The sequence below is a fragment of the Macaca nemestrina genome, chromosome 12, assembly GCF_043159975.1.
Source record: "Macaca nemestrina isolate mMacNem1 chromosome 12, mMacNem.hap1, whole genome shotgun sequence".
Taxonomy (NCBI): domain Eukaryota; kingdom Metazoa; phylum Chordata; class Mammalia; order Primates; family Cercopithecidae; genus Macaca; species Macaca nemestrina.
The window spans coordinates 130,963,357-130,984,586 of NC_092136.1; the positions used below are offsets into that span (position 1 = coordinate 130,963,357).

At 44.7% G+C, this 21,230-nt stretch overlaps 1 protein-coding gene across 9 annotated transcripts in view; it reads left to right on the plus strand.

The window, feature by feature from the left end:
- The window catches only part of LOC105476177 (neurotrimin), a 1,408,523-nt gene that overhangs the window by 619,184 nt on the left and 768,109 nt on the right, over nucleotides 1-21,230 (plus strand). The gene's annotated exons all lie outside the window — the stretch shown is intronic.

The following is a 21,230-nucleotide window of genomic DNA, read 5'->3' on the forward strand; positions in this document are numbered from 1 at the left end:
AAGAACCCTGCCAACATCAAATGTTGATAATGATGTCATGTCATAGTAAGTATCATGCATGGCTGGAAAGAGTGTAAAATTGACACTGTCAGTTTGGAAAACAGTTTACCTTTATCTACCAAAACTTAAGATACACATTCCATATGGTCCAGAAATTACACTCCTGATTAAAAGAAATGTGTGTACGTAGGTACTAGGGGACCAGGGCAGGAATGTTTCTGGTAACCTTGTTTAAAATAGCCTCAAGATAGAAACTGTGCCAATGTCCATCATAGAATGAAGATACAGGTTGTAGTGTATTTATTCAATGGACCGTCAAACAGCATTGAAAATTAGTACATTCAAACTATGTACCACAAAAAAGACTCACACAATCCACACCAAGCTACAGTGGCCAGAAAAAGAACACACATTGCTTGACATTCCATAACAGGCAAAATTAAACTCTTATGTTCAAGAATGGATGATTAGTTGGTAAAACTTTAAAAAGGAAAAATCAAGGGCATGGTTATAATAAAATTGAGGACAGGAGCTTTGTGAGGAAGGGGAATGTTTGATGGGGAAGGAGCAGGAGAGGCCATGAGGGTTTCTGGGTGCTGGCAATGTTCCGTTTCTTGTCTGGGTGGTGGTTACAAGGATCTTCAGTTTACAATAATCCATCAACCTGTACATCTATATTGTGTGTACTTTTGATGTAGTATATATTCTACAGGTTTTTAAAGAGGCTTAAGCAACCTGGATGAGAACACAGACCAATTGTACTCTCCTGAGCACGAGCTGTGTGCTGGTCATGACTTACTAGGCAGCTTCACCTGAGGACCCACAGATTCCTGGCCTGCATGTCTGTTCCTTCTCTTGTGTTTCCTAGCTTAATGAATGACAGCACTATCCCATTCTAGAAACTAGGGAGGCATTTTGTCTCTTCCTGCTCCCAGGTTTTCTGTATTCCATTAGTTTCTAAGCCCGGTTTATTTCCACCTCCTACACATTTTGGAAACTTATCTTCACCCTTCACTCCCACTACCAAAATCTTAGAACTGTGTAATCTCTAACTTACATTATGGCAACATTTCCCCATGTTTTTTGGTTGTTGGTGGTGGTGTTTCCATTCTCCCGTCTATATAATTTTATTTGCTTCACTGTTCTCAGAGGGACCCTCCTGAAACGCAAAGTAAGTTATATCATAGTTGTAAGATCATCATCATTTCCCCCATCAACTGTAAAGTCAAGTTCTTACCTCTCCATGTGGCACACATGGTCATCTACAACCCGTCACCCACATATGTTTTCACTCTCATTTCTAGTGAACTTGACCACTTGATACCTCAAGCCCTCTTAACCCATGAGCCTGTTATTCCCTTGGCTGTCAATACCTTTGTTCCTCCTCTTTGCCTGGTCAATCCCACTCATTTATCAACTGTTCAAGGACCAGATCAAATGAATCTTCCTCTGTGAATGCTTCTCTTCCTTCCTTTAAGTCCTGTAAGAGTTAACTCTTCCCTCCTTAGGTTTGTTTCATTCTTATGAACTAACACATGTTCACGCACTTTTACTATAATGTGTTGTCATTTCTGTCTCCCTTTCGAGATTATGTGGCTCCTTCATGGCTTTGTCATAGTGATGTCCATAGTTCCTAGGACAATGCTTGGCCCAAAGTATGCTCTTGGCGAAAGTTATTGAACAAGCTGAATGAAGACTAAATTATTTCAGTGATGACCCTGTGATGGTTCGAGGCTTAAGGCATACCCTGAAGAAATCAAGCTCCTCCAATATTTAGTGGCACATCAGCTGATCAAAAATACAATATACAGTCACCCGAGACTTCTGGCAGGAAAAATTAAGATCCTCAGGGATGTAACAATTTGTAAATAAGTATTGCTGCAAATAATCTTTCTTTATATATAAAGGTCACTTAGGTCACTTGCAAATACACACGCATACACACACACACACCCCTACACACACACACAAAAAAAACAACAACTCATGGGTACAAGGAATGATAGAACGCTATTTCTTAGTACTCTGGTCTACTGAGTCCTCCTGGGCTCTTCATTGCTGTTAATTGCCATCTCAGATGATTCACAGGGGGGACGCAAAGGAATCCCTGAGGATTAAATTGTATATTAGCACAACTTTGAGGTATATCAAAAGTAATTATGTTGCAACAATGTTTTTTGAAATCACCTGGATTTTTCCATCCCTGACTTTTTGGAGAAACTCAGCCTCTGCTTGGATGCACTTTGCTTTGCCTTCTGAAGACATCATCTCCCAGCTCTCCTCCTGAGTGGGGGATGGAAACTGTTGATGGCAGGGCACCTATCGTCGTTGTCCATTCTAATTAAACTTTTCAAGGTGTCCCTATGAGGCCAGATAAGCAAAACAAAAGACCTTAGGTCTTTTAAAAAAGCTATACACTTTCTAAATCACCAATATGGGCCACGTGTGGCGGCTTGTGCCAGTAATCCCAGTGCTTTGGGAGTATGAGGTGGAACAACTATTTGAGCTCAGGAATTTGAAGCTGCAGTGAGCTATGATCATGCCACTGCACTCCAGGCTGGGCAATGGAGTGAGACCCAGTCTCAAAAACAAAAACCAAAAAACAAAAATCGGTAGTATGTGTTTAATAAAGTAAATTCCATACACATCCTAAATATAACATGAATGCAAACATTGTTCTCAATCTGTGGCAAGATAAATTTATACCTTGTGTCATTTGGTTTGGTTCCTTTTTGTCTGGTTCTTAGGAGGAAGCAGGATAACTGAGCAGATTTCTACTAGACAGGGTTGCCATTGGGTCCTTGTGATTACATCTATATTGAAGGCAGTCTTCCAAAGGTGAAAATCTTTGAAAACCATAAGTAGATTCTGGGTCTTTTCTTGGCATGAATTGTAGAACAGAGCCCTCCGCTGCAGGAGCATTAACTAATGGTCCTGAACTGCCTACACATTCCCAAAGTCTGCAGCCTGTGGCATACCCAATTACAGGTAGATTTGGAGTGAGTAAAATATAGAGCAGTCTGGGAGCATTTTGCTGGCTCCTTCTTCGATTTCATCAGCTGGTCCCAGCTCAGTTGTCAGCTTTGATTTTTAGGTGGTATCTGGGGAGAACATTTCTAGCTCTTGCTCAGGCAGGAATGGCCCTGCTCCTGCCTTCCCCTTTCTTTGCCAGTGTTGTCCTCTAGGAGGATGACAACCCCGTGGGACACAGAACCACTTCTCTGATAGCATCTCTTCCCCAGGGCAGCTACTCCCCTAGGAAACTGACTGAGTAGAGACATCCTAAATGCTGAGGAGTGATGGCACCAGGAAGGCCCCAGACATGGGCCCCACAGGGGGCAAACAAGGAAGTGTTCCAGATGCCAAAGGTGCTGCCCTTGTTTATGACCGAGAGGAAGTTAACCCATCTCCAAGGGAACAGAGTCAATGGAAAGTTTCTTGCGTTTGCCAGAAAGTGATAGTTTCATATCTTGTGGATGAAAGTTTGTGTTCTGAGGGCTGTCATGGTGGAGACATGTCCTTGGAACTGAAGACAAACAGAGACAGATTTGAAAAAAGACTGAAAACGAACACAAGTGACAAGATTAGAAAGGAGGATGCCTCTAATGTCCACTTCTCATCCAATCCCCAAGTCACCTTCCCCTGGCAAGAATTAGGCCCTTAAAACTGGAAGTCACCACCACCTCTCCTCTTCCCCCAAACAGAGGGAAGCAGGTAGACAGAATATTGTCATGAGTATACATTTAGAAGAACAATCTCCTCTAGACAGATTACATGAAAAGCAGAGTATTATAACTTAATGCTTCAGGTTATACTTTTACTGATATGATATTTAATAATAAGTCAGAGTACCCAAGTTTAAAGCCTGGTTCTGCTGCTTACAAGTTATGAATTCTTAGACAAATTACTTAAACTTTCTGTGCCTCAGTATTCTGCTCTGTAAAAAGGCCACATAATAGCACCTACCTCATAGGAATAGGCAGAGTCTCACTCTGTCAGCCAGGCTAGAGTGCAGTGGCGTGATCTCGGCTCACTGCAGCCTAAGCCTCCAGGGTTTAAGCGATTCTTCTGCCTCAGCCTCCCCAATAGCTGGGACTACAGGCATGCACCACCACACCCAGCTAATTTTTGTATTTTTAGTAGAAACAGGGTTTCACCGTATTGGCCAGCCTGATCTCGAACTCCTGACCTTGTGATCCACCTGCCTCAGCCTCCCAAAGTGCTGCCATTTCAGGCATGAGCCACTGTACCCAGCTTCGGGAATTTTTATAATTAAGAGAAAAACCATATCTGAGGAAATTATGTTGCAAATGTTAGCTATTATTGTTGCATACTATCTGGGACAGAACCCTAATGATAGGTTTACACAGCGTCTTGGTATCTGTGTGTGTGTGTGTGTGCGCGTGTGTGTCTGCAAAGGGGAATTTCAGGTGATTTGTAACTTTTACTTTTTTTAACAGTGTGTCATGACAACCAGAGGCAGCTGATTCCAGTATTTTAAAGCAAACATATAGATGAATATTATATCCCCAGTTAAGCCAATGGAAGAAGTTGGGCTTAAAGTTGAGTAACTAAAGTAGGGTAACTAGGTTGCTATGTATGTCTTCGTGGCCAGGACATGCTCTGTGATCACCGAGTTGTTTTGTGAGTTGGGTAACCTGGTCAGAGGAGTGAAAAAAAGAGATCATGATTCACAAAGCAATGGCCTTTACCTCCACCTGATCACTGACGCCCCGACCCTGTGAAAGACACTTCACTGTTTAGTGTTTCAAGCTCCTCCTCTAAACGTAGAGACGTGGACAAGAGTCCATTTTTAAAGTGTGAAGGAGGTTTAAATCCTTTCCTCATCATGACTGAGTGATATTGCCAAGATCTTTCAACATGAAGTGCCTATCAAGCCCTCTCCTTTCAGGAAGTCTAGGTTCCTGGACCTAAAACCAGTAATAAACTGATCTTATTTCTAACCTGGAAGACACATTTTTAAAGTAATATGACTATGCTGTATCAGCTCTGTGATGTGTCGCACAGGGATGTGTGGGTCTTTGTGTGTGGCTGCAGGGGGCGCTGTTGTTGATCCTAGGTGCCTTACTCAATTAGATGCTTCTTGGAGCATTTGAATGAGGGGCTAGCAGGGGGTGTGGGGGTATGGGTGGGAGTGGAGGGTGAGTAGTGGTCTATCACGGCTGTCTCTCTGAGAAAATGGGCAATGTCAGCTTACAATTGGAATTTCAAAAGAGCAAAACCCCAGAGTCAAACATATAACTCACTTGTACCTCTGCTGTTGTCTAGAAATTCTGCATCAAGGTAACTGAAAAGGAAAACAGTTCCCTACCAATGAAACGTTTTCCCCTACAGCCTTCCATTAACACATTCTGTTTAGTACTGACGTACAAATGCAGGAAGCGCCTTCGTGAACTTGCTGAGTCTTTCGTACTATGAGATTGCTCCCTTTGAGCCCAGCCTCTTGAGAAACAGACACCATTCTGTGCAAGGCGGATGCTTGAGGTTGATGCGGGTCTGGACTGAAGTTGCCTTCTTTCCTCTGGAAATTCTTCTGTGTGCTTCCTTGGGAGCAGCACAGAGACCCTGAGGCCCTCCCTAGTGCTAACCCCTCCAGCCTGGATACTCTGCACAACCCTCCTCATACCTGACACACTCATTCCGACTGGCTTGAGATACAGAGAGCTGGAAATACCCATACCCGTCCAGCAGCCCGTCATGATTCAGACTGTCAGGGAATTGGAGGACAGACAGCGAGGCCTGTTTTCTAATCCTCAGGGTTTTATATAAAGATGCTCCTGGTTTTATGATTCCAAAGGGTTCAGCCACCTCTCTTCCTTTTCCTAGAGCTACAAGTCTGTTTGGTTCTCAAGTAGTCAGGATTTCCTACCTTTTTGGTATATGCATATGCTATTATTAAAACAGTTCCAAGATGATCCCCTGAGAAGTTTAGACTACTATTTGCTAATAAGGTTGGCAGTGTCCTAGTAACCCAGGCAGTGTATGCCTTGGCCTATAGAGTAGGGAGTTGGAAAGACAAACAAGTGTTATCAGAATAGCTACACATAAGGGGATAGTGTCAGCTGGAGGAGAAGGGCTGGCGTCCTCTGCCCTCACTGGATCTCTGCGAGTGGCTTCATGAAGACTGAACGGGACTTGAGCCTGTAGGAGATGGAAGATAGATTTCAGGTTTCTTAGGTTTCTTATGTACCATTCTGCAGTGTGTGACTCATGCTGATCTCAGAAAATGGAAAAAAGAAAGAAAGAAAGAAAACAAAGCTAAACAAATGCAGCAAAACTTAATGATTAGTGAATTTCAATAATAGACATATGGGTTTATTTTACCATGTTTCTGTGATGCTTGAATATTTTCTTAATAAAAAATCAAATTCAATATCGAATTGAAGGATTCATTATGAAATACCTGTGAGGAGGTTTTAAAAGAAAAAGCAGAAAGTTTGCATTTGTTTACTTCCCATGGCCAGCATGTTTTGTAGCTGACTTGGATTTCTCCTGGTGAGCCAGCCTCCAGCATCACAGATTTCCAGCAATGTGCCCAAGGCCCGGTCTAAAACTCTTCTTTTTATTCTCTTTAGTGAAACATATGGCTATTCCGAATAGTCTTTATTGTGTTACACACAAAAAAACTTATCAACTACTGCTGGTATTTCCATCAGGTGTTTCTTGACAGTTCTCTGGTAAAGTGATTAACCAACTGTCTTTTTACTTTTAAGAATATGCTTTGCTTCTCCATTCATTTTTTCCTATTCATATCCTTAATATCCATCAGGAAAAGCAAGGTATATTCACCACATAGTCTCAAATTTGTTAGATAAATTCCTGACCCTTAAGAATTCTGTGTTTAAAATAGAGGTGAAACACATAAAATAATGTCTCAGTTTCAAAGGTCATTATACCTGAGTTCTATATGAGTCAAAATATAGGCTAAGATGCTGTAATCAGGCCTCTCCCAAAACAGTGACTTCATCAAGGTAGAAATGTATTTCTCTTTCAAATAGTGGTCTAGGCCGGGCGTGGTGGCTCAAGCCTGTAATCCCAGCACTTTGGGAGGCTGAGATGGGCGGATCACGAGGTCAGGAGATCGAGACCATCCTGGCTAACATGGTGAAACCCCGTCTCTACTAAAAAATACAAAAAACTAGCTGGGCAAGGTGGCGGGCGCCTGTAGTCCCAGCTACTCGGGAGGCTGAGGCAGGAGAATGGTGTAAACCTCAGGCGGAGCTTGCAGTGAGCTGAGATCTGGCCACTGCACTCCAGCCTGGGCAACAGAGCAAGACTCCGTCTCAAAAAATAAAAAATAAAAATAAAAAAAATAATAGATACCAAAAATAGGCCCGGCATGGTGGCTCACGCCAGTAACCCCAACACTTTGGGAGGTTGAGGTGGAAGGATTGCTTGAAGCCAGGAGTTTGAGACCTGCCTGGGCAACATAGAGAGACCCTATCTCTACAAAGAAAAGAAAAGAAAAGAAAAGAAAAGAAAAGAATAGAATAGAATAGAATAGAATAGAATAGAATAGAATAATAGTGGTCTAGGGCTAGTGGAGCAACCTTGACAGCCACAGCTTTAATTCTAGCTCCAAAGTGGCTACTTCAGCACTTACCATCACACCTATGACCCAAACAACAGAGAGGAGTAAGGGAACACGAGAGGCTCACTTTCGTTCCTTCTCAAGACTTGGCCTTCAAGTGTATACATCCCTTCTGCTCTCATCCCATGGCCCCCCTAACTGCAAAGGTGGCTGGGAAATGCAGTCTCTAGCATGGAAAACAGGGAGGAATATTGGTGAAAGCTAGAATTGCCTGCCTCAACCAGCCAGTGACAGATCAGAACTCAAATTCAACTGTTTTGACACTGCATGTGGTGCTATTTAAAATAGGAAACAGCAAGTTAAAAAACGATTTGTTCATAAAGGCAAAGGAGCACCACTGCTGCCCCACGTGTCTTCAGGAGATTCTGCAGGTAAAAGTTTTGAACCAATCCTGTGAAGTAACTGGCCTTTGCAACTCACAGACGGAAGTGACTCTCCCTATTCAGTCATATTTTCTGCTTGGCTTTATCTGTCGTGGAAGGCTAAGAGGTTTTCCAGCTTTCTACATGGAAGATCCCGTTCTTCCTCACTTTGAGATTGCAGAGATAGCTACATGGACGTAGATCCCCATAGTCATAAATGCAAAGCAATTTTGATTCAAAAATACATTATACAAGGTCATAGCCAGAATATATGTTCCAACATGCCATCAATTCTCTAGTAATCATATGCTACTTAAAAAAAAAATCAATACCGTGAGGTCAGCTGCAGTATAACACACAAGGAAGAGAACCTTTTGTGGAATTTATTTTCCATTAGATTTTTGTCCAATGCTCTAAATTCCAGAAGTGATCTGCTTCCTACATACTTTATTCATTCTGCTGACTCCTCCCTTTCTCCTTTCTTCCAGTCACATCTTTTGAATATGAAAAAGCTATGTTCAAAGCTTAATGTATTCTTCCTGAAAAACCTTTAAGGCCATCGCAATAAGCACAACCATTTCTTATTTAATAAACAATCGCTGTCTCATTAAATGTAAATTAGTTCTTTATCCTTAACTGTATTTGTTGAATCTATTACTTACTGTGTTTACCAATTTTGTTTCCTTTGGCTCCAAAGCTTTCTGTAAACTACTCATAAATATGAAGTGAAAGGAAGGCCCTTTCTCTGTGTGTAAGCACCTTCACAAGCCACTTTGAATAGTCCTCTTCTTCAAGTCAGTTCTGTCTTTCCCGTGCCCCCAGGCTGACCATCCCAGGCACCTGAACGCAGCCCAGCAAGATTCTGGGTGACATGCAGGACCACGCTGGACCTTTGTCTCTCAGAAAAGCCAGTGTCCACCTCCCTAGTTCTGTGTTGCAGACGTCAGAAGTGGCTGCAGGTGCAATCTGAAGGGAACAAGCGCAGTCAGGCTTTTACTGAGGAGAAATGAGTTATTTCGGTGGCAGCAGCATTTGGCGCTTCCATTCACTGGGCCCCAGCATGTCCAAGTTTCCTGGCTTAGAAGGGCACAGTGTACGGCCCATCTGTTCCAGCAGGCTTTCCCTGATTAGATAGGATGCTTGGCAAACAGAATCCCAGATAATGGATATTTGAATATTTTTGTAATTTCCAGGCTTGTGCCTAACAGCTTAGCAGTTGGCCCTATGTTTAAAGAAAATGGGTAATAATCATGACTAATGTGGCAATTTCCATTCAAAAATTTCCAATGGTGCTTAATTAAATCTTCCAATAACATTTGGAAACAAAAGTTCCCCCATCCATTCTATCCATGAAGAAGAAAGGGTGAAAGGATAGTGGGTGGACTCTTGAGACACTCACTGTGGCCAAACGCAACCAAGGCACAAAAACTGTGGCCATTCACTTAGTTACAGATCCCAGAGGATCCCCCACAACCCAGCTCTTTAAATGGAATTGGTCTATTTTCATATTTTCATTCCTTCAGTCCCTGCTGGGGGACAGGCCGGAGGCAGAGTGAGAGAACAATTTGTCAGAATCCCAGCTAGTCTGCTATTCCCACCGCGCAGAGACACCACTACCGCGTTGCCCCCCACTTTCCCTTCCTGGCCCGAGAAAGCCTCCTTCCTTCAGCCTTCATCATCATCCTTCTTCACCTCCTTTTGTCTCCTTTGCCTTACCTGTGAAATCAGGCAAACAGGACTCACCCTTTACCCTCTAGGGATGTTGGAAGATTGATAACATGTCAAGAAAAAGACTGGGTTTATTAGAATTTCACAATGTCCTATTGAAAGAGAGAAGAAGCCACCGAATAAAGAAATTTGGAAACCACTCTCTCATTTTATTTTTAAGTCATTTTTCTCCCTGTTATTACTCTTTTATATTTTTTAGGATCTTTTGGTCTGGTTCTACTGCAATTCAAAGTGTTTTGTAAGGGTCCCAACTGGTGCCGGGACTCAGGCCACGCGCTGCGGCAGGGCAGAGAGGAGGATGCAGCAAGGCAGGCCTGGGGACCGACAGCCCTGTCACGCTGACTTATGATGGATGAGGGAAAAGTCTATTTCTCATCCGCAGTGGGGGAGGTGAAGTGTAAAGAAAGATGCTCCCAGAGTCTCTGGGCGATTCATCTTGCAGCAGATAAACTCTAGAAGCTACAGACTTGTGAGGGAGAGGGAGAGGAAGAATTGAAGAATCAAATTCATTATGTGAAGTATAATCTCATGAGGAAATATCAAAATATGTCAGCAGCACCCAAGACGGGAAGGTGGGGAGAGGGCGGGGAATTCACTGATGGTATTTGTCAGTTGCTAAGCCAGGCGTGGAGGGGAGAGGCCCTGGGTTCCTGAAAACAGCCTTCCCCACCAAATTCCCAAGGAGGCCCAGCAGAGCCCAGGGCGTGTCATGATGGATGAAGCCAGGAGATGTAGCCCACACACAGGAGGCCTCTTTGAAGTCGCTCTTCCCCTGTCAAAAATTCACTTTCCCTACTTTTCCTTCGTGTTTCTTAAATGTAGACTCTGCAGAAGGCTAACATAGAGGTTAGATATGCATAAGTAATCCCATTAGCGGTGGTACAGGTGCTTTCTTTCTGGAGCATTTTGTAATTATGTCTTTCCTAACCACTTCCTGTTTGTTTCCAAATTTTAGCAGAGCTCTACCTGGTGACAGACAGCCCAAACCTTGCAAATGAAAATAGTCTGGGGACCCATTTCCTGCCCCTTTAACCGTGCTTAGCGGACTGGGATTCTCTGAGTCCTGCATATGCATGAGGTCTGCAGACCTAGGCCCTCCATGGCCCCAGCGGGAAAAGAGGCAGAAGCTTCTCTGACTCTGGGCATGGGGCAGGCTCTGTCATTTCCATCTCTGTCCCACTTCTCATTCCCAGAGTGACCTTGGGCAAATCACTTTCACCTCCTTGAGACTCAGTTTCCACATCTGGAAAGCTGAGATAATAGCTACCTGCCTCCTGGGGGAACCTGCGAGGCTTAATTAATTAATGTTTGGCAAAGCTTCCTAGACCTTTGCCGCAAAGAATCCACCCAAGTGCAAATTATTATTATTATATCACTGGAGCCTTAGCTCCAATTTTGCTTCTGAGGGTAATGATTATTTCTTTTCTGAAGGAAAATATTAATTTTAACTCCAAGTAATTTATCGGGTAGTGGGGAAAAAAAATTACCATTTGTCAAGGACAGCACTCTCTAAATGGAAGTTCTAGCAGCCCCTCTCTGGGGAAGATTGCAAGAAAAATCTTCCCATTTTACTGTCTTCCCCGGGCGTCTTCTCTACAAGGCTCCTCCCCGCTCCCCTTTCTTCACTTTCTTCCCCCGGGTGGTGGGTGGTGGGTGTTAGCATGGGCGGACCAGGGCCAGACCTCAGCTGAACTTGCTTTCTCTTTCTCCTGTGACAGCTCCAGGCACTTTTTTTTTTTTTTTTGGATCAGCACAGAAACCATATACCACATATTTTTAAGAAACAAGACTTAATACAATATCCTTGGATTGATTTCAAATAACTAGGCACCCTCTCTATTAAAAGTTTCAAACTAATTTACCGCGTCAAATGAACCCCCTTCCCCAAGACGATGGCCTGTGCTTTTGATGGTGATAAAAATAGTGCAAGGCATTGGTGGTCATTTTCTTCTTTTTGGTTTTCTGTCCATGAGGCTTAACGAATGGCCTGGCTCTCTATGCTAGGTTCACAATGGCCCCTAGAGCAAACCGTCTCTACTGTTCCTTCGCTGTTTCTAGAACAGCCTGCAAGTGCTTATGTGGCTGCATCGCCAAAGAGAGATCTGACTCTGCTCCCCAGACATTGCCTTGGTCCTGCAACCTGAGGCCACCAGGAAAGTAAAATTGGTCTTTGCTTCACTAGGAACATGGTAATTGCTTATCAGCTTCAGCTGCAGAAGCAGATATTTTGTGCAAGGCTTTCTCTGCCAATGGTTTATGCCCCTTGATTCCTGCATGTTCTTTTGGAATTAGTCAGTATCTACTCCATTTTACTAAGGGAGGAACTGACTAACCAAAAGGTCCTTTTCACTCCCTCTTGCTTTCATCCTGGTGCAGATAGTCCCTATGCCACCCTATTTATTTATGCCACCTTATTTATTTGTTTGTTTATTTTTAAACAAAGGAAAATTATTTCTCATAATTCTGCAGGCTGGAAGTCTGAGATCAGAGTGCCAGCATGGTCTGGTTTTCGTGAGGACTCTTCCTGGCTTGCAGACAGCCACCTTCCCACTGGGTACTCACATGGTAGAGGGAGAGGGTGGGCAGGAGAGAGAGAGAGAGAGCCCTTTAGTGTCTCTTTTTGTTCCATTTTTAAAAATTTTTCCAGCTTTTTTGAGGTATTGTTGATATACAAAAATGGCACACAATTATTGTGTACAACATGGTGAGTCTGGACATACGTGTATACTCATGTTATCATCACTGCCATCAAGGTAACAAATATATCCATCACCTCCAAGAGTTTCTTCGTGTCCATTCATTTTACTTCTTTTATTTTAAATTTTAATTTCTTATGGCAAGAACACGTACCATGAGATCTAGCCGCTTAACAATTGTGACTTTAATATTCATTTTCCTCTTTGAGCCTTCTCCAGAAATTATTCCTTTCAAGAATGTTCTTACAACACACATGCTCAGACATGTGCTCACGTGTGCACACACACACACACCTTCTGTAAGTGAAGCCCTTTGCTTCCTCTAGGTCTGCCCATGTGTGCACTGCCCAGGCCACAGAACCCTTTCCCTTGCTGTGTTTCTAGTACCTGTCACCTATACTGCCATGGGGTATGGCCCAGGATGACATACTCCTTCTTTGGACCTTCTCACATCTCAGATGCTCGCGGTACCCCCCGCATGAGAAGGACAGCACATCTGAGGGAGCTGCAGACACCCTGGCGCTGCATGTTGGGGGTCTGCTCACCCCAACACTGTCCCCTGTAAACACAGGGAACAGCCCCCTTCCTGCAGCTGACCCCTCACATCCTCGCCAGGGACCTCCTGCCTCTCTGTCCACCTCCAGCCTCAACCAAACACCAGTAGCTTCCTGAACACTTGGTTTCTCATTCTCTGTGCCCGTATCCACGCTTGTCTCTCTGCCTGGCACGGCATGAGCTCTTCTTTCTGTCCAGAAAAGTCCAACCAATATTGTTGGCCCAGGTGGAGCGTCTTCTCATGAGGTTTCCAGGTCTCCTCCTGCCTCCCCGCTGCCTCCCAGGCGGTGAGAGCGGGGTTGGTTCTGTTCTCGCACTGTCACCCCACCTTGTACACGGCTCGGTTGTTGGCATTCTCCATGCTGGGCTGAACATCTTTGTTGTCATGGCTCCTTCCCCTTCCAGCCGCAGGGCACAGCGAGAGCAGTGTCTGGACTTTGTATGGTACTCAATAAATATCGGATGCATAATTGAGTGAGCAAGTAAGTGCCTTTATGTTCTCCATTTTTAGAGCAAAAATTAATCATACATTTGAGTCATTTTGCAGTTGTGCTAGAAAGATGTCTGAGAAATCTGTAAAGGGCCCTGAGATCCTGTGGGGACTCTGCCCCGTGACTTCTGGCCACCCTGACCCAGTGCACTTCACTGGAGTCATCTAGAGCTCCCGTGTCCTCAGCACAACCATGAAATTCAGTTGCCTATCTTTTGCCTAGCGTTCTCAAGGGAGAATCATGGTCCTTATGCGGACCCATCTACATAGTCAGGAAGTCCTGTTTCTGTCCGACCTTAAGTCCTATCAGTCCCAAACTGGAAAACACTGGGTTTCAGAAGAGGATGAGTAACCTTTGTGCACCTCAAGCCTGAAGTGGTTAGGAATGAAAATGTGATGTCAATATGAGATGATATTATTAGAAACCTGTTAAATGGACTCCTGGCGTGTGCTCTTAACGTCTCTCCCTTCAAGAAAACTGCCCCTCACCAGGTCTCATTTTGTGTAGTCAATATAATCCTGATAAGACCTATCACAGCGCTTATGGTGCTAGAAGAAATTAAACATTTAGGGGATTCCTCCGGTGCCACACTGATTGAGCTCAAATGATGCTGCTAAATTGACAGATGCATTTGTCTGTTCTTGCTAGCTAGTAAGTCTCCCTTGCAGAATGTACAAATTCCTTTACAAGGAGATAAAAACAAATCAGGAACTCCTTTATGCTACCGTTATGCTGCTTTCTCCAGGAGGGAGTCTCCCTGTGCCTGCCACTGGTGCATGTGTGTGTGTGTGTCTGGATGTGCATGTGTGTGTGCATGTGTGTGTGTGTGCGTCTGTGTGCGCACGTGTGCTAGATACAAGGGGCATGCAGCAGGTAGAGCCAAATTGCTGCTCAACTCATCATCCACACAGTGTGAGTCTCGAGCCTTCCAAGGCTGACCCTCTTTTCCCAGACATTCTGTTAATTGAGCCAACCGTGCCAACTCCTGAAATGCAAGGACAGTCTTGTCAGCAGGGGAAGGCACCTTGCACCTCTTAACCAAATGCGGCACAACTTTAAACCGATTAATAAAACTCTTAAAAGGATAATATTGTTGGGCAAAGTGCTAAGGTTTCCTGCGTCCGCTTGGGTTGTGTTTTTATTAAGCTGTAAGCCTTGTTCTGAAAAAGAGAGGGGGAAGAGGGAGTGAGAAAGAGACAGAGACTTTTATAGCCTGCAGCCTCTTGTTTGCAGATTATTTTCCAAAGATGCTCAGTAGAATGTCAATTGCCTGTGATTAGAAGTCCTGCTAGGTACTACCTTGAACAGAAGAGGCTTTAGAAGCGAAAGCAGTTCCTCAGAGAAGCCACACATTTTAGTCTTGGAAAAATTTCTCAGCTGAAATTTGACCCTCAAGGTGGTCAGAGCTAGGATGTGGTGGTGTAGCTTGAGGGGATGGGTGCAAGCTGGGGAGATGGGCAGGTTTGGAAGCTCCTGTTCTATTTCGCCTAAGGAGCATATCATTTCCTCATCACCAGAGAGACCCTGTGGGGGACTGGGGAAGAGAGGGGCTGGGAGACGCTTGCGGGGAAACCTAAGAAAACCTGGAGGCTGGGCACAGTGGCTCACGCATGTATTCCCAGCAGTTACGGAGGTCAAGGTGGATCCCCTGAGGTCAGAAGTTTGAGACCAGCCTGGCCAACATGTCGGGGCCCCTTCTTTTTTTTTTTTTTTTTTTTTTTTTACTAAAAATACAAAAAGTAGCCGGGCGTGGTGGCACATGCCTGTGATCCCGGCTACTTGGGAGGCTGAGGCAGGAGAATCCCTTGAACCTGGGAGGCAGAGGTTGGCAATGAGCCAAGAATGCACCACTGCACTCCAGCCTGAGCAATAGAGTGAGACTCTGTCTGGGAAAAGAAAAAAAAAAACAAAACCAAAAACCTAGAGTCTGGCCAGACACACCTGGGAAAGCTCTGACCTGGAAAGCCTAAAAGACATCTCCTATTGGAAGCATTGCTGCTCAGGGCCCATCCTATTAACTCTTCCATTTCATGAGGAATACAGTTTACCACAAACATTAAAAAATCTCCTCTCCATTTTAATAAATAGTGATAATTTCTAAATGAAAGTATGAGCCTGCATCAGCTCAGTTGTGTAAATGTTAGAGTCATGCATGTTTCTTCCCCAAATTATTTCACAAAGATGCTACTTGAATCCATTCCACTTGCCCATCAAAATGAGAAGATGGCGCCAGCGAAGGCAGAACAGATGGGAGAGATGGAACATCACCTGCGTTCCCAGGGACCCAAATTCTTACAGACATTTGTAGTGACAGAGGTGCAATCATAGCACATGATATGTGCCCAGTAATTACTTGCTGAATAAATAAATTCATAAACAGTAATGATGGCATCATCATTGTTACTACTACAGCATAGCAAACACTACTGAAACCACATCATCAGCTGAGAGCAGAGTCTTACATGTTTTACATATAGTAAGTCACAGAATCCTCTCAACAGTCGTAGGAGGAAAATTCTCTCTGTCTCAGTGGTAAGGAAAGTAAGTTCAATTTGCCTAAATTATTATGGATTATTCATAAATGAACTATCCTCCAATCATAAACAGCAAACAAAAAAGATGTGGCAAAAGTGGCCAGTATCTCTAGAGCACTGACCACATACCAGGCTCAGTCCTGGACTAGACCTCATTAAATCTTCACAGTCCTCTTGCACGACAGTGAATATTAGATCCTTTCTACAGAGAAAGCTCACTGACCTGTTACTCTTCACTTGATATGGTATCGTCATTTTACAAGTGGGGAAACTAAGGCTTAGAGAAGCTAAGTTCTTTGCCCAAAGACACATGGCAAATGCCAGAAGTTAGATTGTAGCCCAGAAAAGAAGAGTGAGAAATTCTCCTAGTCTCATATGACATAATAGCAACTGTCCGTCTAGAGGCCTTTGTGTAGTTTTGATTGGTCAGATGTGAAAAGAGGGTAGTCTTCCCCCAACGCAGGCTGCACCCACACTTCTCATAGGAGTCTTTCAACACCACCACTGAGGCAATCCAACATGGCAGGAGGACACTTCTTCTGCACATACTGCGCCTAGAATCCACAGCCTAGGTCCACTCACCTCTCTGATGGTTCCTCATTCCACCACGGCCAGTTGAGTATGGAGCACCAGCACGCATTCAAAGTCAGCCTTGCTACTTAGAATATGAGGGGCCTTAGTAATGTTGGGGAGGATTACAAATATATCAGTTCACATTACTGAGCTTGGCCCAGCTGTACACTTAATAGCTCCCAGATGCTCTCTCTTTTTCAACAGCTTTACAGAGATACAATTCCGTAACATATCATTCACCTGTTTGAAGTATCCACACACTTGGCTTTTAGTATATCCATAGAATTTTGCATCCATTACTGCAATCAACTTTAGAACATTTTCATCATTCCAAAAAGAAACCTTGAATCCCTTTAGGCATCTACTCCTGAATCCTACTGTTGCTCCAGTCCTAGGCAACCCCTAATCTACTTTCCTTTTATTGTTGCTGGGGATTTTTTTGATTTTTTTTTTTTTTTTTTGAGACAGAGTTTTGCTCTTGTCACCCAGGCTGGAGTGCAATGGCATGATCTTGGCTCACTGCAACCTCTGACTCCCGGGTTCAAGTGATTCTCCTGCCTCAGCCTCAGGTGATCCACTCGCCTTGGCCTCCTGAAGTGCTGGGTTTACAGACATGAGCCACCATGCCCGGCCTCTAATCTGCTTTCTGTCTCTATAAATTTACATATCCTGAACATTTCATAAGTCTTTTAATGACATTTTTTATTCCTATTTATACACTAAGGTTTTTCTCTATCTTTTCTTTTTTTCTTCTCTCTGGTTGGTTTTTTTTTTGTTCGTTTGTTTTTGTTTTTTTTTTTTGAGACAGGGTTTTACTCTTGCCCAGGCTGGACTACAGTAGGGTGATCACAGCTCACTGCATTCTCAAACTCCTGGACTCAAGCAATCTTCCCTCCTCAGCCACCTGAGAGCTGGGACTACAGGTGCCCACCACTATGCCTGGCTAACTTTTAAAAAGTTATTTTGTAGACACGGGTCTTGCTACATTGCCCAAGCTGGTCTCAAACTCTTGGCCTCAAGTAATTCTCCCACCACAGCTTCCCGAAGCTCTGGGATAATAGGCATAAGCCACCATGTCCGCCTCTATCTCACTTTTCTAGGCCTAAGAAAGACCTGGACCTTCTTGACTCCAGCTGGATGCTCTTTCCAGCCTCAGAAATGTCTCTTTAGAATGGGCTGAGATTCTGCTCTGGCCTGTGGTCCCCACTCAGGGAGGCTCCTAGGAGCTTGTCTTTTTCTTTTAATTCCTGAATTCTTCCCAGATATCAAATTCTGTCTGTATCAGTCTTCCTTTTCCTCTGATCTTTGCTCTTCAGACTTCTAAGTCTGTGCTCCTGTCACTGAAAACTGCACAGACTCACTCGAAGCTTACTGAAAAGACAGGCTGTCTTTGGGAGGCCGAGGTGGGTGGATCATGAGGTCAGGAGATCGGGACCATCCTAGCTAACACACTGAAACCCCGTCTGTACTAAAAATACAAAAAATTAGCCGGGCGAGGTGGCGGGTGCCTGTAGTCCCAGCTACTCGGGAGAATGGTGTGAGCCAGGAAGGTGGAGCTTGCAGTGAGCAGAGATCGCACCACTGTACTCCAGCCTGGGTGACAGAGCAAGACTCGAGGAAGGAGGGAGAGGGAGAGGGAGAGGGAGAGGAGGTAGATTCTTGGACCTCAGCCTCAGAGGCCTTCATTCAGTTCATGGGAATCAGCATTATTTGTAAGGCCTCCCAGAAATTCTGAAGTGGGTGGTCCTTTGATTTCACTTTGTAAAGCTCTAGCCATCCTCTAGTAATACTCCTCGGCCACGTTCCAGGAACATTCTCCATTCCTTGGTTCTGGCTCTGGTCTAGAATTGGTTCACAAATCCTAAAATTGTCTAAAACCTAGAAGCAATAAACGAACCTTGAAAGAGATGCCTTTAGAACAAATGAAAAGGAGTGACTTAGTAGATCACAAATTTGTAGAGCGTTTACCCGTAGGAAACAGGGCAGGCTAAAATAATAATTTAAAAACAAGGCCAGGTGCGGTGGCTCACGCCTGTAACCTCAGCACTTCGGGAGGCCAAGGTGGGTGGATCACGAGGTCAAGAGATCCAGACCATCTTGGCCAACATGGTGAAGCCCCATCTCTAATAAAAATAGAAAAATTAGCCAGGCGTGGTGGCGGGCGCCTGTCATCCCAGCTATTCAGGAGCCTGAGGCAGGAGAACCCTTGAACCCAGGGGGCGGGGCTCGCAGCAAGCCGGGATGGGCCTGGCGACAGGGAGACTCCATCTCAAACATAAATAAATAAATACATAATAAACATTATTCAGTAAACAGAATTGCCTATTACATACTAGGCACTGCAGACTCAGAAAGGAACAAGAGTGATACACCCCTGGCTCTCCAGAGGGAACACAGTGGCAGAGAAGACAGCCACGGACGAACTGACTAAGGCAGCACAGCGGTGCAGAGAGGTAGTTAGGAGCAATGGCTTTCCAACCGGATGTGCTGGATCCCAGTTCTGCTGTGCGGCCTCAGGCACGTCACTTAGCTGCTCTGTGCCTCCAATTGTTGATTTGAAATGGGGATAGTAGTGGTTCCTCATGGGGTTGCTGTGAGAAGTGCTTCAAACGATGAGGTGCTCAGGAAGTATTAACTACTAGGTAACTAATTAACCATGTTTTTTATAGACGCTGGAGTTGGGGAGGGGAAGTGGAGTTAGTGGCTTGGCAGGAGCCGCTCACTGGGTCTGAAAGACTCTGACGAAGTGACATTGCAGTGGCTCCAAGCACCAGACTTGGTAATTTACATATATTAACACCAATCCCCCAAATCCTGTAGAGTAGGTATGATGCCTGTGTTAATTTACCCAGGAGAAAACTGAGCTTCCCAGAAAGTTTGAGCATCTTGCCCAAGGTCATAGAACTGGAAACAGCGCCAGCTCCCACCCCAGCTCCCAGGCAAGCTCTTGGTATGACAGGCCAGCCAAGGTGCAATTCTGGAAGGAAAGCTCCGTTATTAGTTGTTGGGGGAAACCAAAATATTTTAAAATAACTGTGCCCTCTCACATGCTGCCTCTTGGTACCACAGTCAAAAGAGAATACTGGGCTGGAAAAACATTGTGTTTAGGGAGACAGTTCTTCTGTCCTTCTGTTTCTGCTCTTTGTTAAAGAGTACGGTGTAAAAAGACAAAAGAGATTTCGGATTCCCTTCTCTGAAACAGATCCCACAGCACAGAAGGCTGCAATCTGAATCCTGTACTATTTAATTAAGGCAATACAGGACTCGTCCTTTCAGAACTAGGTCACAAATGTGCCTCAGCGCAGAGACTCCTTTTTGGTAATATGGGCTTTGGGAGGAAGAGAGCACGTATGAAAAAAAGTGAAATCTGTCTTCCCAAATATCAGCTTTCTGTCTTGGGCAGGGTACAGTGGGCTAGGCGAACAATTTAAAACAACAGCAGCAGCAATCTGAGACCCTGGTTTGGGTCAATTTAAAAGAAGTTTGACCAATACCCAGATATTTCATAAACTCCCATTGAAATGCACAGAAACACACACATCAGGTCAAACCCACGGTGTTCTGACTGGCGGGTCAGTGTGCAGCCGGGTGCCCTCTGGCATGCAGAGAAGGACATAGGCAATGCAGGGCAGCCTTTCTCTTTCAGAAAGGATGCCAGTGGCCCCTGCACTTCCTAGGGAGGCCACGGGGTCAGACCATCAAAGGTGCCCTGATGTACAAGGGGAGCCTGGCTAAAAGGTCACAGTGATCTGTGCCAAGATTCCCATCCCAGAACCCAGGATCCTTCTGATACACAGAACAATTGAAGACGTTTGCCCCCTAAGGACACTCTTAGGCGTTATTTTTCTCCAGAATTAAAAGAACCAAAACTGGATCATCCGTGACTCCTGTCCCAACCTTCCCATCCAGGCTGGATGTTACCATTTTCCCCACCCCTGCTTCCTTCCCTTTGTCTTGCTTTACCTGGCTGTGCCTTTTGATCTTTGGTGTGACAAATTTCAGCTGCCACTAATGCTCATGTAGAGCATGTCTCTCTTTCCCTTGGATGACTGTGCGCGCAATGAAAGACTTTGCAGAGACGGCTCCCTGAATAGAAATGCACGCCAGACAAACAACGCGAGCAGCTCAGACATCCCCACAGAGGCTCCGGGAGCTTAAAAAGCCCACATCGCCCTAGAAAAGAGGCTATTAAGGTGTGGCGGGATTCGCACTTTCAGGCAGAAGCTTTTTAAGCTGCTGTAGCGCCCAATCAAAAGGAGATGAAAACTTCAGTTTTTCAAGATATGCAACTCTTCTGCTGATGAAGGAGAATGTTCCCGGGTGCAGGTGGAATGAGAATGGGTTCCTGGCACACACTCAGCAACCTGGCAAGGAGAGCTCGGACCCCATGGCCATCACTTCTTGTCTGTCTGCTCTCCATTTCCCCACAGCTTCCAGGGCCAGCATAAGGGGCTGGAGAGGAGGCTCAGGACCCTGTAAAGATCTCAGTGGAGCTGAGCAGGAGAACACCACTGACTCCGCACTCCCTCCTCTTGACATGGCCCTGGAGAATTCCTAAACAAGAAGCAGTAGCAGCCGAAGCCCAGGAGCATGTGCTGGAGAGGGTTTGGGAGCTACTGGTAAAGTCTGACCTGCTGCCTGGAGCCCATGTCCTCTTCTGTCATTCCTAGAAGGAAAAT